Here is a 12,042-nt window from a genome sequence, read left to right as displayed (position 1 = left end):
CACATTGCAGGAATTTTCTGAGAAAATTCAATTTGTTGAAGGCAGATATGAAGTAGCCCTGCCTTGGAAAAGTGAAACAGCTAAAAGTGATCTAATAGATAATAAACAACTTGCTTTAAAGAGACTAATTAAATTACACTGTAAATTAGATAAGGGTGTTAAGCTTAAAACTGAGTAATACAAGGTTTTTGATGAGTATGAAAAGGAGGGTATAATCGAGGAAATTCCTAGCAATGAGATTAGTCGTGCTTTCCTTATTTTTTATATGCCTCACAGACCTGTTGTAAGAGAGGCTAGTACAAGTACAAAGGTAAGACCTGTTTTTGATGCTTCCTCTGCTAGTTACAATGGAGTATCTTTGAATGATTGTCTCCAAACTGGCCCCTCTCTTAACACCGACTTAGTAAAAATACTGATTAGGTTTAGGAGATGGCCTATAGCCTTGTCAGGTGATATCAACAAGGCTTTTTTACAAGTGAGTACGAGACGAGAAGATAGAGATGTACATCGTTTCTTACTGAAGTGTGAAAATGGTATTAGAATTAAGAGATTTCGGCGTGTTCCATTTGGAAACACTGCTAGCCCCTTTTTATTAACCCTCTTACGCCGATTGGATGTATTAAACGTCGTGTCAAAATGTCTCCCGTATGCTGATTGGACGTATCATAAGTCGGCTCAAAAAAGTTTTTTAAAAAATTCGCGGAAAAATACTTATAGGCCTACCAGCCGAAAACATTTGTATCACGCGCCTTGTGGGATGCTGGGAGTTCACGGATCAAGGCGTTGTTTTGTTTACAATCGCTACGCAGGCGCGCAAGCGCGAATTTCTTTCTTATCGCACTAAAAAGTATCAGTGACACATCTCGGAAATTATTTCGTCACTTTGACATAATTTTTGCACCATTTTAAATTATCCTTTACATGAAGTATTATATATGAAAATGTGCGCAATTTCATGTAAAATACAACAAAAAAATACTCATGATTGTAGCTTTTATCAGTTTTGAAATATTTTCATATAAATAACGATAAGTGCAAAAATTTCAACCTTCGGTCAAATTTGACTCTACAGAAATGGTCGAGAAACGCAATTGTAAGCTAAAATTCTTATATTATAATAATATTCAATCATTTGCCTTCATTTTGAAACAAATTGGACGTCTCTAGCACAATATTTCGATTTATGGTTAATTTATGAAAAAACGTTTTCCTCACGTTCGTGCAATAACTCTTCCGATAAATTTTTGTGTGCGATTGTCCTAATGTTTGCACCCTTTTAAATTTGCCGTTACATAAAGTTTTATATATGGAAATGTGTGCAATTTCATGCACAATACAACAAAAATCAACCCATGGTTGTAGCTTTTATCAGTTTCGAAATATTTTCATATAAATAACGTTAAGTGCAAAAATTTCAACTTTCGGTCAACTTTGACTCTACCGAAATGGTCGAAAACGCAATTGTAAGCTAAAACTCTTATATTCTAGTAATATTCAATCCTTTACCTTCATTTTGCAACTCACCAGCCTTCTGCTCCGTGCCGCGTCTTGGCGCCGAGCGAACTCTGGTGCCGAAACTTGGCTGCACGGTCTCCCGAGGGAGAACGTACACTCAGGATCTCTCGCGAACGAGAGACCGAGCCGGAACCTGATGCTAGCGGCATCGCCGCTAGCACCAGGCGAGGAAGTACCAGAGCTAACCGATACTCTGGTCCCCGTCTATCTCTTCCTTACGGAAGGGGAGACGGGCCCCGCTCCCGAAGGAGCAGGAGGACCAGCAGAAGGACCCCCCGTCCCACCGGGGTGGGACGAGCCCTTAGAAGTTCCCGAAGGAGACTTCTTAGGGGGGAAGGCAGCCTTCTTCTTCTTCGGCTTAGAAGTCGAAGGGGAAGAGGCAGCAGCAGACGATGAAGACGAAGATGACAGCTTCCTCTTCTTCCTCGTCAGCTCACGCAGGACAGTCGTCAGGTCCTCCATCCAGGCCGGAGCCGGGGCTATTGCCGAAGCAACACGGCCCGACTGCACCTGTCCGGAAGGAACTGGGACTGGGGAAGACACACCGTGGGCAGGACCAGCATGGACAGGCTCAGGAACCAGGAGCGACAGGAACAGCAACCAGCTCAGGAGCGGCAGGAACAGCGGCAGCGGTAGACCCAGAAGGGACAGCCAAGCCAACAGCGGGAATCACATCAGCGGCAGGTACGGCAGGCCCAGCGATCGCCTCGTAGAATCATCGGCAGCCAGCGGGAACCTGGGTACTGGCAGCCGGTCCAGGGGCGAGCTGCTGGAACAGCGGAAGTCTGGGGCAGGCAACACGAAGAAAACAGGCGGCGGCGGCAACCCCCCCTCGGTACGGCGGCGGCCCTAGTAGCGGCAGACGGCGTCACCGACACAGCATGGCGAGTGTAGACCAGGCCGGGGGGGGGGAGCAGCATAAGCGGCCGTGGTAGTAGTGGAGACCGCCCCAGACCTCGCTAGACGCTGCAGCACCCGCCCGTGGATGCTAGGCACGCCCTGCCGCGCGGTGGTCCATACCTGTCCAAGGTCGTCTCCCACGGATGTAGCACCTGCGGTAGCATAGATAGATTAGTAAGAGGGGTTCCCTCACGCACGGGGGGAAGACATGCCACCCCGAACGCAAGGAAGACCCAAATACAAAATACAACGAAGAAGCTGAGCGGGGGGCAGGAAGAAGACGAAGAATCGGATACCAAGGGAGTCGCGGGAGAGCTTTTCGACGACTTCCTGGCAGACCTTCGCTTCCCCTCACCCCCTCACAGCAGTGAAAAGTATTATGAAAATGAAACAGAATACTGCACTTGCGATTCACTTCATAGAACTTAAAGGGGAAAAGATCAATTCCCGAGTAAGAGCGGAAACTTGATCCAAATAATATGATGCTATCATAAAAATATATATGAAAATGAAACAGAATACTGTACTAGCGATTTCACTTTCACAGAAAATAATCGTAAGGATCAATTCCCGGGTAAGAGCGAAAATTGATCCAAATTCAATTATGCAAATAAATAAATGAAAATGAAAAGAATACTGCAATTGCGAATCCACTTTCATTGCATTTTATCATACAAAATAAAAGGCTCGTGCCGAGCGCAATCACGCTCTCGGTAACGAACGCACAGGGCAAAAATTTAATGAAAAAAGTACCTGGCTCTCGCCAGGCCAGCGGCCGCTCTTGCAGCGACCAGCTGGTAACCCGGGTTTTCCCCCCTAAGAAGGCTCCTTTGGGACCTTCTAAGGGCCCGTCTCGCTCCGACGATTCGGGGAGCTCTTCTGCTGGTCCTCCTGCTCCCTCGGGAACAGGGCCCGTCTCTTCTTCTACCAATGAGAAGAAGACGAGGACCAGAGGAGTACCAGCTTCGGCTGGCACTTCCTCGCCTGGTTCTAGCGGTTCTGCCGCTAAACCAGGATCCGCCTCGGCATCTCGTTTGCGAGAAGTACCGAGTGGACGTTCTCCCGCGGGAGACCGTCCAGCCAAAGTCTTGACGCCCGAGCTCGCTCGCCGTCAAGACCGAAGCAGAGCAGAAGACTGGCGAGAGTCGTGCAGACGACTCTCGCCAGGCCAGCGGACGCTCTCGCAGCGACCAGCCGGCTGCTTGGGCTGACGTGACAGTCTCCGACCGGCCACGCGCTGAGGTGAGGAAGGGGTCCCCGCGGCCGTCGGTACCAGCCGAGTGGCTGGTACCAGCGGCTTGACGCGCCGAGAGGTCGCTCACCGGTCTCACCGCGACAGCGAGCCTAGCAGGTCACCTGACCGCCGCTCCCACAGGGACCGGGCGGATAGGGGGACCAGCAGCAGCTCCTCTGCACACGAGATCGGGGCCGCTGTTCTCGGTCCAGCCGTTTCCCAGGCGACTAGGAGTTTTCAGTTTCAATTTTATATACTTATGGTTTTGTCACGACAACACTATTTCAACTTTTATTTTCATACAATCAACTTACCTGTCAGATATATACATAGCTAAGACTCCGTCGTCCCCGACAGAAATTCAAATTTCGCGCCACTCGCTACAGGTAGGTCAGGTGATCTACCGGCCCTGCCCATGGGCGGCAGACTAGGAACCATCCCCGTTTTCTATCATATTTTCTCTGTCGCCGGTGGTATCAACATTGTTGCTATTACCTCCTGACTTAGATTCATATTTCATCTTTGATCATCGTTTCTCGGCTTTTTGGTGACGTATCTGGATCGTGTTTTGGCATTCGCTACTGTGGACTGTTTTTGGAATAACTCTTTTGGATTTTTCTCAGTATGTCTGATTCAAATGTGAGTGTGAGAAGTGTGTGAATGTAGGCTGCAGGGTGAGGATACCGAAAGCTTCGGTTGATCCTCACACTGTATGACGTAAATGTAGGGGGTTTCAGTGTGCTGCTAATAATACTTGCAAGGAATGCGAGGGATTAAATGCAGAAGAGTGGAAGACTTTGACTTCTTATTTGAAGAAGTTGGAGAGGGATAGGGTTAGACGTCTGAAAGGTGTGAGTTCAAGGCCTATTGAGCCTTTCACGGATAATTCTAATCCTACTGATGTAGATTCTCCCTATGTATCTCATTCTCAGAGTGCTTTTTCGGATTCGGCCTCGGAAATCGCCAATCTGAAAGCTACAATTAGAGACATGAAGTCCAAGATGGCTGACTTCAAAGGTAAGGCTAGTGAAAGTGAGCATTACAGTGAAGTGAGTTCTCCCAGTGTTGTGGAGGGGGCGTTTGATCGTCCCTGCGACGCTCCCAGGCCTAGACCTCTTCCAAGCTCCCTGCCAGAGGAGAAGGAAAGTCGAAAGCCTTAAGGAGGTCGTGGGGAATCCCCAACGGTCAGACGTCCCTTCAGCTAGCTCTGCTTCATGGCAGGCGGCTCAAGGGCGCTATAGAAAAAGCGTCCTTCGTGAGTGTTTCTCGTCCTCTCCCTCTCCCTCACCTAAACGAGGGTGGAAGGAGTCGAATTTGTCGAGACCGCTGAAGCGTCATATGAAGGAACCTGATATAGATTCTAGCCCAGAGCGCTTCTCAGATGACGCTCCTTCTTCTATTAAGAAAGCGAAGGTGGCGTCAGCGTCACCTGACGTGTACGCAGAAGTACCCTTTCCTTCTTCTCCCCCGAGTGATGACGAAAGGCGTCATGCACTGGACGTGGAGAAGTGTCAAGGAAGATAATTATGGCAGTTCAAGAGCAACTGTCCTCTCTAGTGGGAGTTTTAGCGCCACGCCGGAAGGACGTGACGCTTCCAATTAAGAAGTCTCGTCCTCTCTCACCTGCTCAACGAGAAGCGTCATGCAGACGTGAAGCTGCTAAACGTCTTACAGAAGCTTCGAGTTCGAGAGCGAGATCGGTGGCTTACGAAAGTTTTGTAACGCCAGAGAGACGTAAGACGTCTTTTAGACGTGAAGCGTCATTGAAATCGGATCATAGACGTGACGCTCCGACCAATATTGTGACGCCAAGTAGGACGCCTTTGGAGAGCGGAGCGTCTTCCAGGCGCGAAGCGTCATCAAGACGTCAGCAAGAGACGTCAACCAGGACGCTTGGCGAACGGGAAGCGTCATACAAGCGGGAAGCGTCTTCTAATTTTCAAGAGAAGCCTGAGCTTGTGACGCCTTACAAGACTATTAAAGCGGGAAAGAGGAAAGATTATCATTCCCTTAGCCCTCTCCTATTAGGAGTTTTTGTCTCCTCCAGAAGAGGAACGTACGGAAAGGAGAGCGGAGACTAATGTAGATCCCGAGTTGGATGAAAACTCGGATGATGAATATCATGGAAGAGAGGGTCTGTCTAACTATAAGGTTTTGACTACCCTGCTTCTTGAGGAGTATGGAGACGAGTTGACTCCTGCCGCTCCTCCTTCTCCGCGCTCGCTCTTTTCTAGTGCTAAGACGAAGAAACCTTCGTCTTTTCTCAAAATGAAGCCCACCATTTCGATGAAGAGGGCCTTACAATCCTTAAACTCATGGATGAAGTCTAAAAAAGACTTAGTGAGGAAACAGTCTTCTGCATGCCTCCAGCAAGATTAGCTGGGAAAAGAGGCATTTGGTATCAGACGGGAGAGAATATGGGTATTGCTCTCCCTTCTACAACGGAAGCAGATTTTTCGACCTTAGTTGACGCTTCACGTCGACAAAGTCTCAATTCGTGGCACGTATTACGTGGGGAATTTTCGGAACTGGATCATCTCCTCAAGGGACTCTTTCATGTATTGGAAGTCTTCAACTTCTTAGATTGGTCCCTTGGGGTGATGTCCAAGAAAGCCCATGATTCGGAAGGAATCGAACCTGAAGCCCTATTATGCATATTGTCTTGTATTGACAAAGCGGTACAAGATGGATCTTTTGAAATCTCCTCATTGTTTGGAGCAGGTCTTCTAAAGAAAAGGACTGTATATGGCGCCTTCTTAACAAAGGCAGTCTCTCATGCTCAGAGGGCAGCTCTACTGTATTCGCCTCTATCTGACTTTTTGTTCCCTTCTCAGTTAGTAAAGGACATTGCGCATTCGTTAACTGAGAAGGCGACTCAGGATCTTCTGACGCAGTCAGCAAGAAAGAAGAAACCTGTTTCTGCATCGGACAAGAAAGGAACTAGTACATCTGTGCAGCCCTTTCGAGGTGGTCCGACCTCCAGACCTCCCACAAGAAGGAAGGCTCCGGAGAAGAGAGGTAGGTCTGCCTTTCGTCCCTTTAAAAAGGGAAAATGAAGATTCTCTCCTCCAAGCACCAGTAGGTGCCAGGCTCCTGGGATTTGTGGAAGCCTGGACACTGATAAACGCAGACGCGTCTTCATTGGCGATCTTAAGGAAGGGATATCGTATCCCTTTCCTGAACACTCCTCCCCTAACGTCAATACCAAGGGAACTATCAGCCAAGTACAAGGATCCTGTGCTGAGGGATACTCTTCGATCGATGGTGGAACAAATGTGGGACAAGAGAGCGATAGAACTAGTACGGGATCAAAACTCCCCGGGGTTTTACAATCGCCTTTTTCTGGTTGCGAAAGCCTCGGGAGGCTGGAGACCAGTACTGGACGTCAGCTCTCTGAACAAATTTGTTCAGAAGGAGAAGTTCTCCATGGAGACTTCTGCTTCAGTCCTAGCGTCATTACGACAAGGAGATTGGATGGTGTCTCTAGATCTCCAGGACGCCTACTTTCACGTCCCGATCCACCCTTCATCGAAGAAGTACCTCCGTTTCATGACGGGGGGAAGGATCTTTCAGTTCAGAGCCTTGTGTTTCGGCCTGTCCACAGCTCCTCAGGTCTTCACAAGCCTGATGAAGAATGTGGCGAGGTTTCTTCACCATCAAAGGAGTAAATGTCTCTCTGTATCTGGACGACTGGCTCATCAGGGCCAGATCAGAGAGACAGTGCTTGGAGGACCTAAAGTTAACTCTAGATTTGATCAAAGCGTTGGGATTGCTCGTGAACCTCGAGAAGTCTCAGCTGACCCCCAGACAGGACCTAGTCTATCTGGGGATTCGGATGGATTCTCGGGGTTTTCGAGTATTTCCTTCGCAAGAGAGAATCGCAAAAGGTTTGCGGATAGTCTCTCTCTTTCTTAGGGAAGCAACATACGTCGGCGAGGGAATGGTTGAGCCTTCTAGGGACGCTTTCCTCGCTAGAACAGTTTCTTCCCACTAGGAAGACTTCATTTACGTCGCTTCAATTCTTCCTCAAGAAGTCTTGGAGCTGGAAAACCGGACAACTTTCGGACGTTTTTCCCATTCCAGTGGAGATAAAGTCGCACCTAGAGTGGTGTTTGCCCCCTCTGGAAGAGAACAAAGGGATCTCTCTAAAAACACAGAACCCAGACCTAGTGTTGTACTCCGACGCGTCGGAGAAAGGTTGGGGAGCGACATTAGGCTCAGAAGAGGTGTCAGGCACCTGGGAACCAGCACAGGTGACTTGGCACATAAACTGCAAAGAGCTCTTCGCAGTACATCTGGCTTTGAAGAGCCTAGAACCTCTGGTGTCAAACAAAGTAGTGCAAGTAAACGTGGACAACACCACCGCACTTGCCTACATTCGGAAAACAGGGAGGGACGCACTCCTCGTTCCTTTACGAACTGACGAGAGACCTATTGCTTTTGGACGTCTCACAGGAACATCTCCCTGCTGACAAGGTTCGTACAGGGAGTAAAGAATGTGAGGGCGGACAGACTCAGCAGGAGGAAACCAGGTCCTTCATACAGAATGGACACTACACGAGGAAGTGTCTCGATCTCTGGTCTCTGTGTGGGGACTCCTCATGTGGATCTCTTCGCAACATTCATTTCCAAAAGGCTCCCAGTTTTTTTGCTCGGTCGTGGAAGATCCAAGAGCACTTATGGTAGACGCCTTCCTGCTAAATTGGTCTCGAGTAGACGTATATGCTTTTCCCCCATTCAAAATCCTGGGGTTAGTAGAATGAAAAAGTTTGTGGCGTCAAAGAGACGAGGATGACGTTAATAGCCCCCTTTTGGCCGGCCCAGGAATGGTTCACGGAGGTGGTAGAGTGGATCGTAGACTTTCCAAGATCCCTACCAAGAAGGACGGATCTTCTCAGACACCACACTTCAAGAGGTACCATCAAAACCTCCCCGCTCTCGCTCTGACTGCCTTTCGACTATCGAAAGACTTGTCAGAGCGAGAGGCTTTTCTCGCGAAGTGGCAAGCGCGATCGCGAGAGCACGCAGAACCTCCACTACGAAAGTATACCATCGAAGTGGGAGGTATTTAGAAGGTGGTGTAGATCCAAGAAGTTGTCCTCCTCCACTACCTCTATAGCAGAAATTGCTGATTTCCTGCTATTCCTGAGAGAAAAATCCCATCTAGCCGTATCCACAATAAAGGGATACAGAAGGTATGCTCTCGGCTGTATTCAGGAATAGAGGATTAGATCTGGCAGATAATAAAGATCTCCACGATCTCATAAGGTCTTTGAGACTTTCAAAGTCTAAGGAACCAGTACCTCCGAACTGGAACCTAGACGTAGTCCTCAAGTTTCTGTCATCGGAAAGATTCGAACCTCCTCATCTGGCATCGTTTAGAGACATAACCAGAAAAATGCCTATTCCTATTATCTTTAGCTACGGCAAAGAGAATTAGTGAATTACATGCTCTGCAGGATAAAGTAGGATTCAAGGGAGACTCGCTATTTGCTCGTTAAGACCCTGTTTTTAGCGAAAAAACGAGAATCCCACGAATCCCTGGCCTAAGTCATTCGAAGTCAAAGGAATGTCGAGTCTCGTAGGCAGAGAAGCAGAGAGGTCTCTATGCCCTGTTAGAGCTCTGAAGTTCTACCTTCAGAGAAAGCATCAGATGGAGGCTCTAGACAAGGTCTTTGGTGCGCGGTAAAAGACCCCACAAGACTGAGTCCAAGAATGCGCTGGCATTCTTTGTAAGAAACGTCATTACAGACGCTCATAAGGTCTGTCCTGACGAACAGTACAACTGTTGAGAGTAAAAGCTCATGAAGTTAAGAGCTGTAGCGGACGTCTCTCTCGTTTCATAAGAATATGTCGCTTTAAAAAACATCGTAGATACGACATTTTGGAGATGCAACTCAGTATTTGCATCTCATTACTTGAAAGACGTTCGTGTGACATATGAGAAGTGTTTTTCTCTAGTACCTTTCGTCTCGGCGGATACGATTCTGGGTACGGGAGCCGACACCAATCCTTAAATGTATATACTTTTCTTCTTTTTGGATATGGTCTGGAGTCTCTTCGAACAATGGAGGACTTGGTTTAGCACGGGCGGCCGTCTATGTTGTTCAGTAGAGACTCTTGTCATGTCCAATTAGATGAGTATAAATTTTTTTTTTTGAAAATTATGTATGTGTGCGTAGTGGTTTTTGAGTTACGGTTGTTTGTGACGAGTTCGGGGATAACTCGGAACAATCCTTAGTTCTAACATATGGTTAGGATCAGGTGGTCGGGATTGGTTGTGTGCTCCTTCATAAGGTGTATTGTCATATAAGTGGATCAGCACCCATTGACAAAGTCCTTTTAGGCCTCTGCCGAGTAAGCGGATAAGACCCCATCGGCAGACCCACAAGAACTCTTGGCCATAGATATATATCTCGCTAAGTTTCTTGAGGTGATGCAGACTACTGGGCAACCACCCACGAAGTCTACCACCTATCAGGTAGGAACCAAGGTTTTATTTATACCTACAACATATGTTGTTTACCTGTCTATTCCATATAGAAGCTGTCTCTTACCCTCCACCGAATGGTGCCAATCAGCTATGTATATATCTGACAGGTAAGTTGATTGTATGAAAATGATATTGTTATGTTACAATAAAGTTTCATACATACTTACCTGGCAGATATATACAATTAAAAGCCCAGCCTCCCCGCAGGAGACAGGTGGAAGAGAGAAAATATGATAGAAAACGGGATGGTTCCTAGTCCTGCCGCCCAGGGCAGGCCGGTATGATCACCTGACCTACCTGTAGCGAGTGGCGCGAAATTTGAATTTCTGTCGGGGACGACGGAGTCTTAGCTATGTATATATCTGCCAGGTAAGTATGTATGAAACTTTATTGTAACATAACAATATCATATTTACCGAAATTCATTTCGCCTAAATATAATTGCTTGAGCATATCTTTTATGCTCGGTGGTGGTTTTTTCCTTCGTGGAATAATGGATTACTGGCAACTCAGGATGACGAGTCAGCGAGAGGCCAGGCTCAGCTACTGCGTATTGAACTGCCTGATAGCAGCTCAGTATCAGCTGGGCCTCCGAGATGCTCGGTCAGTTATGTCTCTCTCTCCCCTGCTTTGATTGACTACCGAACCGTATCTCTGCCCAACAATCATGGACTTAGGTCTCTGATTAACGGGGATTCTCGCAATAATGAAGGACCATCTACTGCTGTGACGCTAGATTCCATCACCTTCGACATTGCGAGAATTTTCAACAGAGATATCTCTTGGACTCTTTCATCTTCTGTTACCCCCTTTAACCACCGCACGGTAACCACGAAGAGTCTGTACAAGTCTCCCGCTGCATCGCACTGCGATAATGCGAATGATTTTGCAGACATCTGAGTTTGTCTTCAAAATATCTCGTATTCGTAGGTGTACAATTGTTCATTGTTCAACCCGAATTAACAGATGTGTCATAAGACATCGCCTACTCTCCGACCTGACAGCTCTACTTCCAAATGTTCAGCCCATGAGAAGCAGTTCTTCAGGCGGCTTTCCCCAGTGTTTTCATTACTGAAGAACGCCCCGCTTTCATTGCAACTAAAACTTCTCACCGGACAGCAATGAAATAGCAGTTAGCGTTTTCAGTCATTTGTAAGCACAGGTTATGAATCTTGAGAATCCTCCTCTCGATTCGTCTGTGAAGACGTAGGTTGCATTCAACATCTACCTTAGTCTTCAACGGTAAATAGTGTTGTTTCTCCTTAGCTTAGATTCAACAACTATGAGATGTTTTGCCTTCAGGGACCTCGGTCTCTAGAAGGCAATTGACTTTCGCCTGTTGGGCACATGCCTTAAGAGAATCATCACCTCGCTGTCCGGCATTGGTGACAAACAAATACATTATTTGTTTGGTCTCTCGGCATAACCCTTTAAAGGCGAAGGTCACGTGACTTACTCGGATGCTTGGACAACTTGCCTCCTACCGAACGCAGTCAGTCGGCAGCTGTCAGAGCGCCCGAGTCAGTTACGAACTACGCTGTTGACTTAGTTCGGTTGTTACAGAGCAATCATTACTTCGTTTTAATAGCTTGTCACAGTACCCATACCATCGACACCCACCATGGAGTGTCGGTGTCCTATCCACTACCGAGAACTTCGCTGCATGGGGATAGGAGGATGCGAGAGACTTCGTGGCAAACGGACAGACCAGTATGGGTACTGGACATCACCGAAGTAGGGAAGAGGGATAGGTCATGCGACTATTCCCTTCTTTTCCTCTGAGGAACTGCATGACTTCTCCTGCGAAGTCAAGCATCCAGGGGATGCTCTATTTTTTTCGTACCGAACTTCGTAGCGAAGACTCAGAACCCTTCGGTCCCTGACGATTGGTTCGAGTCGT

The sequence above is a fragment of the Macrobrachium nipponense genome, chromosome 22 (assembly GCF_015104395.2).
Source record: "Macrobrachium nipponense isolate FS-2020 chromosome 22, ASM1510439v2, whole genome shotgun sequence".
NCBI classification, from domain to species: domain Eukaryota; kingdom Metazoa; phylum Arthropoda; class Malacostraca; order Decapoda; family Palaemonidae; genus Macrobrachium; species Macrobrachium nipponense.
Note: the sequence above shows the minus strand (reverse complement) of the source record.